At 39.8% G+C, this 15426-nt stretch overlaps 1 protein-coding gene and 1 pseudogene across 3 annotated transcripts in view; one reads left to right on the forward strand and one right to left on the reverse strand.

The window, feature by feature from the left end:
* Positions 1-15426, forward strand: part of SMG6 (SMG6 nonsense mediated mRNA decay factor) — a 221692-nt gene that overhangs the window by 78139 nt on the left and 128127 nt on the right. The gene's annotated exons all lie outside the window — the stretch shown is intronic.
* On the reverse strand, positions 12111-12631 carry LOC105857926 (ubiquitin-conjugating enzyme E2 N pseudogene; annotated as a pseudogene).

Consider the following 15426-nt stretch of genomic DNA (forward strand, 5'->3'; position numbering starts at 1 on the left):
TGCTGTTTGAAGCTGGCTGAGGCATCAGGGCCCAGCACTCAGAGACCTGGTGGGTCGCCCCAACAGCTCCATCTGTGGCACATTTCCCTTTTCCCCTGAAGCTGATGCCTGGAATTTTGAGCTCCTCCAGAATCCTGATTGTCAGCTCAAGCTTTCTTGTTAGTTTTTGTAGTTAACTTAATTGATTTGTTTATCTCTCCATTGGAGGAGCTCAAAAAGAAAGTGCTTTGGTGCTAATCAGGCGGTTTTGCCTTTTAAAAAAGATTCTTGTGAGCTAAAATTTTATAATACTGACTCAGGGAAGAGATAAGATACTATGGCTTAGGCTAAAGTGATTTGCGCACCCTTTCACTCTCAGAAGTATCCCTGTTTAGGCAACAAATTTTAGCATCACGCTACCTTAGATGACTTTAGCAAGAAACAATCAATCAATCAAACAAACAAACAAAAATCCCACTCCCTACAAACTGTTAATTCTTTGTCTAGAAATGTAATGACTCTGTGAGGCAGTGCCAAACCCTGCCCTGAGCATCTCATGCAGATTCCACTGGAGTCACGCACATGTGACCTCAGAAAGAATCGCTGTATTTCTGGCTCTGAGCAAGGACTGGCCTTCCTGCTTGAGTAGGTCCTGGTTAAGCCAACTTTGGAACACCATGGCACTTGTTCTAGCATTTCTGGTTATCCTTGCCTAGTTGGTTGAGTCAGAACCTGGAGCTAGTTTGGCAGGGTGTGGTTTCAGGTTTGCAGACTTCCTGGTTGATGCCTGTGTAGGGTTGGTGCCTGATGTAACTGAATAGGGTGTTACTTTAGGTTCGTAGTTCTTGTTTTTGCTTGGTTGGTTGGACTGAACCTGGTATTACTGTTTCCCAAAGAATATTTTTGGTTTGAAAACTGAAGGTCAGCAGTTCGCAAGTGCTGAACTTGAAGCCAACTCTGTGGTTTGTCTTGTGCCACTGGGCCAGCAGCGCTGCAGTCCTGATCGATTGATCTGCAACAATATGAAACCACGAATAGTGACTGCCAGACAAAACTTCATCTCACCCCATTTCCCTATCCAACCTGTCTCTCTGCCCAGATCCCCTTTCTTTCTCCTTGTATGTCTGTCTCACTCTTGGTTATGTATTTCACTTTTTGGGTCTATCTTTTTCCATATCCCTGTCTCTTTCCATAACAGTTTTTAATAATGTTTTAGTTAGTTCCAGCCTTTCCCCTGAATGGATCCCATTGGAAAATGCATTTGAAAGGAAACAGTTATACACTTCCCTTCCTTTGAAACTCTGTTGGCACCTTTTCCAGTGCAGTAAACCATACAACATGTATTTTCAAAGTTTCCAAACACAGACACGCTGGCGTTAAATTTATGAAAAAATATTTTATTCAGCTGTATGGTAACTGTGACTTTCAGAGATGCTGATCAGATTTGAAATTGGTACTGAATTTTGGAACTCCAACAAGTTTCAGATCTCTGTGGGAAATATAGCCACATTGGCTGTTGGGGAGCCTGTGATGCTTTTGTGCCTTGGCCTTTGATTGTAGCTTGGGCAGGAAGAGTTGTTGGGGCAAGAGACATGGATGTGGGGAATCCCCAGCCACGCCCAGAGGGAAACAGGGAAAGTCAGTAAAGAACGTTGCATAGCTGTGTTGAGCACAGGAACAGAGAGTAAATTTCTTCTCTTCATAGAAGGTATATTGTTTCTGTTCACTCCAGCCAGGACTAGAGGTCAGATTACATGTATTTGTCTGGTTTGTTATTTTCTTTAGGGTGCCATGGCTAAGAAGAGTTCATTCATTTGCATTCAAAGCAGGGATAATGTTGCTATTGTTACCTCACTTCTCCCTTTTATACCTTATGGTCTGGTACAAAAAAAAAATGTATTAGAATCAGTTCTATCTGTAATATTTGAAAGTTGTGGGTTTGATTGAGGTCCGAATTTGGTAGGTGAGGACAGTGAACCTCAAAAATCCCAATGTTTGTTAAGGATGTCTTTGGGAATGCTATTGAAGGAAGCCTTTCAGAGAGAGGTTTCTTCCAAATTGTTCAAAAAGCTGAACTGTGTCTTGTCTCACGACTCAATTTGATTTTTTTTTTTTTTGAGACACAGTCTTACTCTGTTGCCTGGGCTAGAGTGGTGTGGGGTCAGCCTAGCTCACAGCAACCTCAAACTTCTGGGCTCAGGCAATCCTTCTGCCTCAGACTCCCAAGTAGCTGGAACTACAGGCGTGTGTGCCACCATGTCCAGCTAATTTTTTCTATATATTTTTAATTGTCCAGCTAATTTCTTTCTATTTTTAGCTAATCGAGATGGGGTCTTGCTCTTGCTCAGGCTGATCTCGAACTCCTGAGCTCAAACAATCCTCCTACCTTGGCCTCCCAGAATGCTAGGATTATAGGTGTTGAGTGACCACGCCCAGCCTTACTTTGATTTTTGTACTACACCATTTCAGCTTTTCTCTGCTAACCAGACAGACAGTGGTGGGTTCTGCTCCAGGGCATTGAGATAGGTTCTTTGCCTGCTTTCATAGGACAGAAGCTGCCAGAGACAACCCTATGAAAGCCAAGCATCCTGCAGGTCATGTGTCCCACTCAACTCAGTTTATAAGAGTTTGTTAAGCGTCAGTTATGTGTCTCATTCTTAGCCTTCTTTTTTTTTTTTTTTAAGTGTTTGCCTGTGTTGGCTGCAGACTTTCCAGAAATGCTTTCTGTATGTTCTCTTTGTTCTTCCTCTCTCCCTGTTTCTTGGGTCTTCTCTTTCTCATGTAGCATCCTAAATATCAGCCATTTACTAAAGATATTATCCTCTTTCTCTTTCCCCATCAGTATATTGTAAAATCTCTTGGTTTCAACTATCAGCTCTCTGTGGATCCCCTTACTGTCCTGATCTTTTTCTTGAGCTTTAAGCACACATTTCTGACTTCTTGTTTATTTTCACCTGGAATCTCAAATGTATTAAAAATGAACTCATCCATAGCTGGGCACAGTGGTGTGTACCTATAATCTAGCTACTCAGGAGACTGAGGTGAGAGGGATTGTTTCAGGCCAGGAGGGACAGGCAGTATGCAGAAAGAAGGAGAGATGAAGAAAAAGGCTTTCCTGGTTCCATTTCCTTCTGCAGGCCTGAGCATATCCTTGTATTCAAGTTCCTTGTAATACATTTCCTTTCTTGTTTAAGCTATTCCAAAACATTTCTTATTATTTTCAAACATTCATAATACATAGGGTAAAGAAGAAAAAAAGAATAAATATGGGGTTGGCATTTGCCAAAATTCATCAAACTGAACAATTAATATCTATGCATCGTTTTATGTAAATTATACCTTAACTTAGAAATAGTGAGGCCAAGATAGCCTGAGTTTATGGACACTGATACCACCAACAGAAATATTGTGCATGAGAGGAACCTTTTCAGTGGGTAGGAGATGATTTGGTGCACTGCCCAGATCCCCTCTAGGACTAAAGCACTCACTCCTCCAGCTACTGGGAGTGCTGGCAGCTCCTGGAGGGTCCAATTTGTGTTTAATTCATCTTTGAAAACTAAATGCTTAGCACAGGACCTTACATGTAGTAGCTGCTTAGTAAATGCTGGCTTTGTGAGTAAAGAAATGAATTGGTCCAGCACTATGGGAAGTACCACTTAGAACAGATGAGTTCCAATGACCAGGCACTACAGTAAGTGCTTGGGATTTACTGGAATCTGTGCTATTGAGATTTCTAGTCTAGTGGGGGAAGTTTGATGGACTGTAAATACTGTGCTAGAGCAATTTTGAGCCCCTGTGCCCAGTGAATGTTATGGATAGAAATGCTTTGAGTCTGGAGGAAGGAGGTCTATCAGGCACTACAACACAGGTTTAATATATGCTATATCTTGAAGGAGGGACTTAGATAAGGGAGAGGAAAGAAGTAAATTTTGGAGAGTGGGGGCGGGAGAATGGCCATTCAGGGACATGGGGGTAGGTTCGCTATTTTGTTTCTTCTTGACTATGATCATTTACCTCTTTTGATGTGGGACCCTTTTTAAGAAGCAAAGCACTGCTAATAAGTAAACCTGGTAGGTCTTTTGAACCAGACACAAGCAGATCAGTTCTGTCCTCTAAATAGAAGGAATCTCACCAAGAAAATAAAGGTGAACCAGTTCAACTGTTTGGCAGGGGGTGCTAATCCCAGAATTATAGAGCTTTGTTCTCTGTACCAGTGTTCAAATATAAATTTAGCTTTTAAATCCCCTTGCTTTATAACATGCTATTATACTTTTGTTTTAGAAATATTTCCAAAATGTGCGTAAGTTGATTTTAACAGTCTAAACAATCCTCTTTCATATGCATACATCTGTGTTTATGTTTATATATATTTATTTAATTGCATGTATATTTTAATATATCATTTGGTCTTTTGTTTGTTTGTTTTTTTTTTTGCCCCCCCCCCTTTTGTTTGTTTTTTTAAGAAATGCATTCTCACTTTGTCACCCAAGGTGGAGTGAAATGGCACAATCGTAGATCGTTGCAGCCTCGAACTCCTAGGCTCAAGCAATCCTCCTGCCTCACCCACCCAAGTAGCTGGGACTACAGGTGCACGCCACCATGCCTGACTAATTTTTTTAAAAACATTTTTCATAGAAGTGGGGTCTCACTATGTCACTCATGCTGGGCTCAAACTCTGGCCTCGAGCAATCCTCCTGCCTTGGCCTCCCAAAGTGCTGGGATTGTATGAGCCACCACGCACAGATTCATTTGGTCTTTTTAAAACAAGAATCTTTTCTAGTGTATGTCACTTTCTCATTTAGGGTTTTTCTTTAAGGTTGTAGAATTTTTCAGTCTTCATTCTTGATTGCTCTTCTGTCATCAACTGCATATAGCACTGACTTGGGTTTCGGTGACTCTTAGTCTCTGCCACATATGCAATGTTGGGTAAACAAATGTATTAGGTATCAGGGATCTCTCTGCTTAAAGAAACCTTTCATGGATAATTTTGAAGTAAGAATTATCATTCCCTGATTTAGTGTTATTTTAAGGTAGTTTTATAGATCTTAAAGCACAATATATCTGTCAGTATAGAACATATTCCTATAGATATGTTTTTGAAAAATATTTTTAGATTTTGATACATATTTTATCTCATCATACATATAACTTTAGGATAATATTTCTTAGTTATATTTTAACAATATGTAGTAAAAGACCATGTGTGTTAAAAAATCTTTTCAAGGTTCTTGTTCATTTTTTCCCACACAGTATCCCTTACATAGAGTCCATGTTAAAAAAAATTTTTTTAGAGCCCGGTATGGTGGTTTGCTCCTGTAATCCCAGAAACTCGGGAGGTTGAGGCAGGAGGATCACTTGAGGCCAGGAGTTCAAGACCAGTCTGGGCAACATAGTGCAACCCTATCTCTAAAAAAGAAAAATGAAAAAAATTAGCTGAGTATAGTGGTGCACACCTATAGTCCCAGCTACTTGGGAGGCTAAGGCAGAAGGCTCAGTTGAGTCTAGGAGTTGGAGGATGCAGTGAGCTATGATCTTGCCACTGTATTGCAGCCTGGGCAACAGAGTGAGACCCTATCTCTTTAAAAAACAAAATTATTTTAGAACTCAGTGTTGAGAAAAGATTTGTTCTTACTGAGGTATCCTGATATAAGTATATCAGGATAAGTATATACTGATATCTAATAATGACAACTATACAATTGTTGGTGTTTCATTTCTTGCTTTGACTGCTGGAAAAATCAGGCAAATTTTAAGTCCATGGTTTTTTGTTGTTTTTTTTTTTGGAGACCGAGTCTTACTCTGTTGCTTGGGGCTAGAGTGCTGTGGCATCAGCCTAGCTCACAGCAACCTCAAACTCCTGGGCTCAAGTGATTCTCCTGTCTCAGCCTCCTGAGGAGCTAGGACTACAGGTGCACACCATCCCACCCAGCTAATTTTTTCTATTTTTAGTAGAGATAGGGTCTCACTGTCACTTGGGTTAGTCTTGAACTCCTGAACTCAAGTGATCCTCCCTCTTCAGCCTCCCAGGATGCTAGGATTACAGACATGAGCCACCACACTCAGCCTTAAGTCCATTCTTCTTAGACCATTAACCCATGTGATTGACATTTTTTTCTTTTTCTTGGTCCTGATTTTCTAATCTACTTTAATATTATTTCATTGTATGTGATTTTGCTGTAAGATGTCACAAATCTTTTATGAAATTAGGTATAAAAGAATGAATATAAACAAAATTTAATCTAGTTTAAAATTAAATATATATAAGTTGCAAATAAGGTATATAGATTGCAGTAAGTACTGTTGACAAGTTGACCAGTCAGCCAACCAAATACAAATTTGGAAGGGCTATTATTAAAGGGAGTGTGCATTCTAAAGCTTCTAGGTCAGAGGACTAGCTAGTCCCTCATTGGGTTTCTAGTCACATTCATTGAGTGCTGCCTTTCTCACTTTCTCCCTTGGCATAATTGCTTTGCTTAGCTTTTATTCTGCCTACCTCTTTTCTACTTTAAAACTAGATGCACCACAGTGTGTGGAGTTGGACAAAGTCATTACTTCATCTACTTTGGGCATCGATCTCAGATTGTAAGGCTTTGGGGAACATTTTAGGGTGAGTTGCTGGAACAGAGCCCGGTGAATGTGCAGATCTGTATATTCACAAGGAATCTACCAAAGAATTATGTCTTATCATTAATCTCATTTTTCAGTACTGACCCACAGAGTTTGTTTGATGGCTCCAATCTTCTTTCCATTCTGGAAGCCTCCTGAAAGAGCTAACTTCTCAGAAGACCTCCAAGAGATCCTTTCCATTCTAGGTACCTCTTTGCCCTGCCCATGTCAGATTTGCTTTATTTTTGGCCAAAAGTGCTTCTGAAGCTTTTGGCCAAACAGAGGTGGGTTTCAAATTGTTTGTCTGAATCAGCTGTGAAATCTCTCCCTGCTCTATCAAAAGTGGTATAGCAGTATTTATTCCTTCTCACTGTTGCAGGAAAAGTTCCTCTAAATTAGCTAAGGGGTGTGCCTCTCAGGAAGCCTCTTTCACATCTCTTCTCCTCCACAACCTTAAATAACTTACGATATAAGACACTCCAGATCTGCTGTATGGAATTACATAGGATCTTACCTATCTAATATAATTAAAGAGCTACCGTTCATTTCTACTCCTCCTTTGCTTCCCTTAAATATTGGGAGAGAAGCAAGCTTCCCAAAAACCTCTGGCAAGCAGAGTAGAAGCAGAAACTCTGTCCTGCAAGATCTATCTATATCTCTTCCAAATGAGATGCTGGAATGGCAGGCCCTGTTCTCCTGGGCCCCATTACTAAGGGGCTTCCAGGGCCAGCATGCCATTCTGCTGGCAGTAGCTCTGCCTGCCCAAGAGACGATGTGTATTTGAATAACCCTGGAATCAGGCAGGAACTGAGTGACAAAAATATCAATCCAGAGACACAACTAAGGTGGAAATTGCCAAAGTGTGTTTTGACTGGCACTTTGTTTATTTACTTATTTTCCAGTAAATCTATAGGAGTACCATTTCTAAAATTGCATAGGTATTTCCTGGAAAAACTTAAGTACTCATTTAGAAGTGTTTTCATTTTTCCTTGTAGAGATGGTTTGTTGTCCATCTTGCCAAGAAGTAGTGATAGAGCCCCCAGGACATTTCTTGGCCCTAGAGCAGCCCATAAAGGAGGAAGGAAAGCCAAGCTGTCCTCTAGAGAGGGCCTAGCACTTCTGGATATCATTTTCTCACCTTCAGAAGGTAGCAGTTGTGTTGAAATGCTGTAAAGAGCTTTGGAATCAACCTGATTGAGGTTTTGAATTTCCCACTCAGCCACTTACCAGCTGTATGACCTTTTTTTTTTTTTTTTTTTTGGAGACAGAGTCTCACTTTGTTGCCTGGGCTAGAGTGCCGTGGCATCAGCCTAGCTCACAGCAACCTCAAACTCCTGGGCTCAAGCGATCCTCCTGCCTCAGCCTCCCAAGTAGCTGGGACTAGAGGCATGTGGCACCATGCCTGGCTAATTTTTTATATATATATGTTTTTAGTTGGCCAATTAATTTCTTTCTATAGTAGAGACGGGGTCTCACTCTTGCTCAGGCTGGTTTCGAACTCCTGACTTTGGGTGATCCGCCCGCCTTGGCCTCCCAGAGTGCTAGGATTATAGGTGTGAGCCACTGCGCCTGGCCTGTGTGACCTTGATGAAGAAAGTTTATTTACCATCTCTTAGGTTTGGTTTCCTTGTATATAAAGTAGGGTTATCAGTGCCAGTTTACAGGGTTTTTCTGAGTGTTAAATTAGATAACACATGCAAAAGATCTTGCCCACGGCCTTGTTACATACTAGGCACTCAGTAGATACTTAATTTTCTTTTATCAAGTCAGCCTCTTCTAGTTATGAACTCTTATTAATATTAACATATGAAGTGAAGGGTCAGACTTATGTCCTTCAAAATGTAATTTCTGCATTAAAAATATTTTTAACAGTTTTAGTAAAGTATATTGATGTATTTTAGACTTCATATATTTAAAATGTGTAATTTTATGAATTTTGTGATGTGTATACATTTGTGAAAGTAGCACCACAATCAAGATAGTGAACATACCCTTCACCACTGAGTTTCCTTGTTTCCCTTTGTAATCCTTTCTTCCCTAAGCCTCTCCTCCCATGCCCAGGCAACCACTGATTTGCTTTCTGTCACTGTAGATTTGTTTACATCTTCAGAATTTTATGTGAATGGAATTCGACAGTACTCTTTACTTTGCGTAATGTTTTTGACTTTCATCCATGCTGTGACTTGATTCCATAGTTTGTTCCTTTTTAATGTTGAGTAGTCTTTGTTGTATGGATATACCACAGTTTGTTTATCCATTCACTTGCTGATGGATATTTGGGTTTTTTTCCAGTTTTTGGCTGTTGTGAATAAACTCCTATGAACATTCAAGTATAGGTCTTCACATGGACGTATGCTCTCATTTCTCTTGGGTAAACACCTGGGAGTAATAGAACTGGATCTTTTGGTAAGTGGGTATGTTAACTTTTTAAGAAACTGCCCAACTGTTTTCCAAAGTGGTTGTATTATTTTACATTCTCAAAGCAGTGTGGGAGAATTTCAGTTACTCCACATCCTTGACAACACTTATAATTGTCCATCCTTTTGGTTATAGACATCTTGTTGGGCGTGGAGTTATATTAACATATATGGTTTTAATTTGCCTTTCCCTAATGATTAATGATGTTGAGCATCTTTTCATGTACTTATTTGCTACCCATACATCATCTTTGCCCAATTTTTTGTTTTTCTTATTAAGTTGAAAGAGTTCTTTGTAGACTCTAGGTATGATTCCTTTGTCAGATATGTTTTACAAATATTTTCTCCCAATGAGAAAATTTTGTGTGACTTATCTTTTCATTTTTGTCTTTTGCAAAGCAAACATTTTTATTTTGATGAAGTCCCCTACTTTTTCATTAGGGTTGGTCTTTATTTACAAATATACTGGCAAAGGGGCAGTTTAACAGAGTGTTGCAGTTGATGCTGCCCCATAAAAAAATAGATCTTAATATCCATCTGATTAGTGGTCCAGAGCAACACTGAAAATGCATAAGGAGTTTCATTGATGAAAGAAACAGTGCTAAGGCTCATGTTTGAAGCATCTTCTTTCCCATGACTGCCCTTGCTTGAAGAATACACATACCATTGGTGTGAGATTTGTACCTTTATTTTTTGAGAAGCAAGAACATGTTTAAACAGCTCACTTAGCTTCTGCAGTTCATTCTTTTTGTCATCTTTCTTCGTTTTCTCATCACCTTTACTTTGTGCTGTTTGATGTAGATTTTACTGACCCAAGGAGTCATAGCCTTGGTGATGAAGTTCTCTTGCTTTACTCCTTATTCTTTAAATAGAACTTCTGTCTTCAGTGAACTCTCTTTTTTCTTATTTTCTTTTTAGTTGCCTCAGGCACTTTCTTATTCAGGCCAGATAAGGAGCCCCACAGCTAGGCATCTCTAGCAGCTCAGGCCAGGCAGCACAAGATGTAGACAAGGGGCTACAGTGTCTGTACAGGGTAGTCAGCTACTGTTAATTGAGAAAGTATCCCGAAAAAGTATTAAGTAACCCTTTTCTATGTAAAAGAGAGAAGTTTCTGGAATCCTATGTCAGATCTTTTTTTTTTTTTTTTTTTACCTTTCTGTTTTGGTTTACTTGTTTTAAACGTTTTATTTTGTATCAGTTATAGATTCACAGGAAGTTGTTTTAAAAATGTACAGAGAGGTCCTATGTACCCTTCACCCCTCCTTCCCCAATGTTAGCATCTTGCATAACTTCAGTACATATCAACATCATGAAATTGACATTGGTACAATCCACTGCCTTTATTCAGATTTCACCAGTTATACATGGACTTGCGTATGTGGGTGTGTGAGTAGTTCTCTACAGTTTTGTCACACATGTAGCTTCATGTAACTATTAACACAGTCAAGATGCAGAATTATTCCATCACTACAAGTCTCCCTCGTGGTACCCTTTAGATTCATTCATAGCCTCTTCCACTCCCACTAATCTGTTTTCCATCTGTATAATTATATTATTTCAAGAATATTATATAAATGGGATCATACAATAGCTTTTTCACTAAACATAATTCCTTAGAGGTTTATTCAACTTATTTCACATATCAGTTGTTCATTCCTTTTTATTGCTCAGTAATGTTCCCTGGTATGGATGTTACGCAGTTCCTTTAACTATTCACCCACAGAAGGACATTGGGTTGTTTCTAGTTTGGAGCTATTATGAATAAAGCTACAGTGAACAGTTATGTACAGGTTTTCATCCAAACCTAAGTTTTCATTTCTCTGGGATAAAGTACAAGATTTCAATTGCTAGGTCATATCATAAGCATTTTTACTTTTGGAAGAAACTGCCAAACTGTTTTCTAGAGTGACTGTACTATTTTACATTCCTATCAGCAATATATGTGTGATCCAGTTTCCCTGTATCCTTGCTAATAACATTTGGTGGTGTTACTATTTTTTATTTTAGCCATTCTGTTAGATGTGCAGTGATATCTCGTTTTAGTTTTAATTTATGTTTCCCTAATGACTAATGATATTGAACATCTTTTCTTGTGCTTATTTTCCATTTTTATATCTTCTTTGGTGAAATGTCTGTTCATGTCTTTTGCCTATTTTCTAAATATATTGTTTTATTTTCTTACTGTTAAATTTTGAGGGCTCTTTTGTATAGTTTAGATGCTAGTTCTTTGGTAGATATGTATTTTGCAAATGTATTTCCCTAGTCTTTAATTTGCCTTTTCATCCTCTTCTAGGGTCTTTGGCAGAGCAGAAGTTTTTGTTTTTATTTATTGATTGATTGATTGATTGAGACAGAGTCTCGCTCTGTTGCCTGGGCTATAGTGCTGTGGTGTCAACCTAGCTCACAGCTACCTCAAACTCCTGGCTCCAAAGATCCTCATGCCTCAGCCTCCCAAGTAGCTGGGACTACAGGCATGTACCACCATGCCTGGCTAATTTTTTCTATTTTTAGTAGAAACGGGGTCTCACTCTTGCTCAGGCTGGTCTCTAATTCCTGACCTCAAGAGATGCTCCCACCTCAGCCTCCCAGAGTGCTAGGATTACAGGCATGAGCCACTGTGCCCCACCAAAAGTTTTTAATTTTTATGAAGTCTAATATTATCAATTTTTCCTTTTATGAGTTGTGCTTTGGCATTAAATCTTAGAACTATTCACTTAGTTCTAGGTCTTGAAGATTTTCTTCTTTTTTATGGTCTGATGTTTTATATCTAAGTCTTTGATCTATTATGAGGTAATTTTTATATAAAGTGTGGAACTTATGTCAAGGCTCATTTTTTTTTCTTTTTTTTGCATATGGAGTCTAATTTTTTCAGCATCTTTGTTGAAAAGGCTATCTTTCCTTCTGTGACTTAACATCAGGAAGAATGATTCCTCCCACTTTATTCTTCTTTTTCAAAATCGAGCTATTCTGGATCCTTTGCCTTTCCATATAAACTTGAGAATATGTTTGTCTCTGTCTACATAAAACCTTCCCGAGATTTTGATAGCAGTTGTATTAAACCTATAGATCTATTAGATCTGTTAGTCTGTTTGGCATTGCTATACTTGATGATCGGATCGATTTAAATATTATTCATGGCATATAGCCTAGTCCATGCTCTAGCTGTTTCTATGGCTTGGGCTTCGTTGGTCTTCCACTGCTCCGCTACATCATTTGCTAACGGATCATCTGGATTGGGAGCACTTAACAAAGCCTGGATTGATAGCAGAACTGTGCGGATCTGCAGTGCTGGGGACCATTTATCTTTCAAAATATCTAAACATATTCTTCCCAACTTGTCTACATTAGGATGATAAATTTTGGTCATGAAACGTACTTTAGGAGCTGCCATTGGGTATTCTTCTGGAAGGAATAGTTCAAGTTTAAAAGTCCCTCCCTCAAAGGGGGAATCCTGGGGGCCAGCAATGACCACATGAAAATAACGGGCGTTGCTCTCATCTGGTTCTGCTTTAATGCCAGGAACGGGTTCCGCCAGCAAATGCTGGGTTTCCTTGATGATCCTTTGGGGCAGCCCGGCCATCTTGTCAGATCCCGAGTTCGGCCTCTGGTCTTGTCTCCGGCTCCGCTCGCCTCACACGAGTCGGCATTGCTATAAATAAAATATCTGGGCCTGAATAATTTATAAAGAAAAGAGGTTTATTTGGGTCATGGTTGTGCAGGCTGTACAAGAAGCATCACACCAGTATCTCCTTCTGCTGAGGGCTTCAGGGAGCTTCCAATCAAACTGGAAGGTGAAGGGGCGCAGGTATGTCATATGACAAGAGAGGGAGGAGGAGAGACTAGGCTCCTTTAAACAGCCAGCCCTCCTGTGAACAAATAAAGCAAGAACTCACTCATTATCTTGGGAAGAGGACCAAGTCATTCATGAGGTGACCACCTCATGACCCAGACACCTCTTACCAGGCCTCACCTCCAACACTGGGGATCAAATTTCAGCATGAGATTGGAGGGGCCAGATATCCAAACTGTATCAGGGACAATTGACATCTCTACAATGTTGAGTCTTTCAATCCATGAACATGGTAAATCTCCCCAGTTATTTAAATTATCTTTGGTTCCTTTTATCAGCATTTTGTGATTTTTAGCATAGAAATCCTGTACATATTTTGTTAGACTTATACCTAAGTATTTCATTTTCTTTGGCACTATTGTAAATAGTATGGTGTTTTTCATTTTGGTTTCCACATAATTGTCATCTCAGGGGTTTTTGTGCAGAACTATGGTTGGATATTATGAGGTTTTCATGTTCACAAAGGAGAGAGGAGCAGTTGGAGTGTGAAGATTTAGTCACAGTCATTTAAAAACCAAGTATGGAAATGTGGGCATAAGAACACACAGACTTGGAGTCAAATCCCAGCTCTGACACTTACTAGCTTTGTGTCCCTGGGCAAGTCATTTAACCTCTCCAAGCCTATTTCTTCAAATGTCCAAAAGGAAAAATAATATTAATTCCTCCTGTGCAAATCTTTTGTAAAGCTTTGCGATAATATATGTAAATGCTCTGTGCCTAACACAGGTCTCAATATGTCTTAGTTATTACTTCTGGCTACAGTGGACTCATGTCATTCATATTAAAGATCCACAAGTGAGAGAGGCAAGTGTGCCTACTGTTATGAGTAGCAAACATTTCTTGAACCTCTTCATAGTGCTAATTTTCAAGGATGTGAAGTCTTAACATAGCTCTTGCCCTCAAAGGACTTATCATTTAGTTGGGGAAAACATGCTATATGTATAAAAATTCCAGGACAGGGTATTGCTTGTTAAGTTCCAAATACATGGGGCAGACAGTGAGTACATCAAAGAATTTTCTCGTTCTAGGTTTTGTGGGGTCTTTTGTACCCTGTTCATTGAGGTGGCTTCTGGATGTTGTTGATGAGAAAATGTGTGGAGGTGGGAGGGAGTGTGTACAGATTTAGGGGAAGGGAGTCATGTGGGAATATGTAATTAATTTTTATACTTTCCCCAGTAAACCATCGACCCTTTTTATGATGTCATGAGGGATTCCTTAATTTTGCAGCTGCTTCCTGATTACGTCAGAGAGGAGCCTTTCACCCCACAGCCTGGGGCTGCACTCATACAAGAACTGGAAACAAATGAAGTGCTGAATATCTAATGGCTTCCACAGGGAGAGCCAGTACAGACTTCCCAGGCCTCCTCATGCTAGGTCTTCCTCAAGTATTTCTGACCCCCTGAAGTGTCTTTGTTCTAAAAAGACAGGACTTGGCCCAGAGCCAAGTGGGTGGGAGCCTGGGGATTCTTGACACATACCTGCCTCCCTCCAGGTGTTCTGCAATCCTGAGTTTCTGCCCCTTTCTTGGATCCCGTTTGGTGGGTGTTACCCTTGAGTTCTCAGGATCTTCTGGAACCTGCCAGAGTATCATTGAGAGTCCTTGACCTGTTCCAGCAGTCTTAGCCCCTCCCTCCCTCTCCCTCCAACACTATCTCTACCTTCTCTTGATTTTCTTTCTGTAGCATTTTTCATATCTGTGTACTTCCTTTTATTCTCTCTTCTACCTCTTTTATAAGAAAGATGTTATACTTGGCATTATAAATTTTATGAAGTGTTCTACATATAATTTCTCTTAATTCAAACAAGTTCGTGCTCTCTTAATTCCCAACTGGTCCCCTTCACTGTTACCTTTTTCCAACTATCCTAATATGTCCTAAATGCTTTAGCTACATTAATCTTCATAAAATACTCACCATTGCCTCATTCAAAAACCTTGAGTGAGTGCCCCCTCACTGTCTATTGGGTCAAGTCTGTGTTCCTTTTTCTGGCATTCTAAGCCCTGTGCTTTGTGGTCCCAGTCACACATCAGGCAGGGTATGAAGCATGCAGTACCTGCAAGCCTCGTGTAGTACGCACAGTCTCTCCTGCATCTGCCAATTCCATCTTTGTTCATCTTTTCCAGCCCAGCTCAGAAATGGTCTCTTCCATGAAACTTTCTCTGATACATGCTAACTGAAATGATTTTCTTTCCGTCATAACAGAAAGCATCTTACTTCCATCTTCCTTGTGGTGTGTTATATGTCTCGTGTGTATTCTTCCTGTTTGTCCTTATTAGATTATCATCTTCTCGCAGACAGAATTCTGTTTTCCTTTATATACTCCACAATTGGGTGCCCAACAAGTGGTTTTAGAATTAGTGAGAGAGGTCACTTTGTTAGGAGGTTGGGATTTCCTTTGCCCAAACATTGCCCTACTTTCAGAAGAGCTCTAGAAGAAGCCAGAGTTTTATAGTCCTGGAAAATCCAAAGGGAGCAGCAGGCATGACAGTAAGGACTCCTAGGGAGGAAACATCACTTTCCATGTTCTTCTGTCTTGTCCTGGCCTTACCTGTTTAGGGATATGTTATGGCTTGCC

This window comes from Microcebus murinus, chromosome 18 (assembly GCF_040939455.1).
Source record: "Microcebus murinus isolate Inina chromosome 18, M.murinus_Inina_mat1.0, whole genome shotgun sequence".
NCBI classification, from domain to species: domain Eukaryota; kingdom Metazoa; phylum Chordata; class Mammalia; order Primates; family Cheirogaleidae; genus Microcebus; species Microcebus murinus.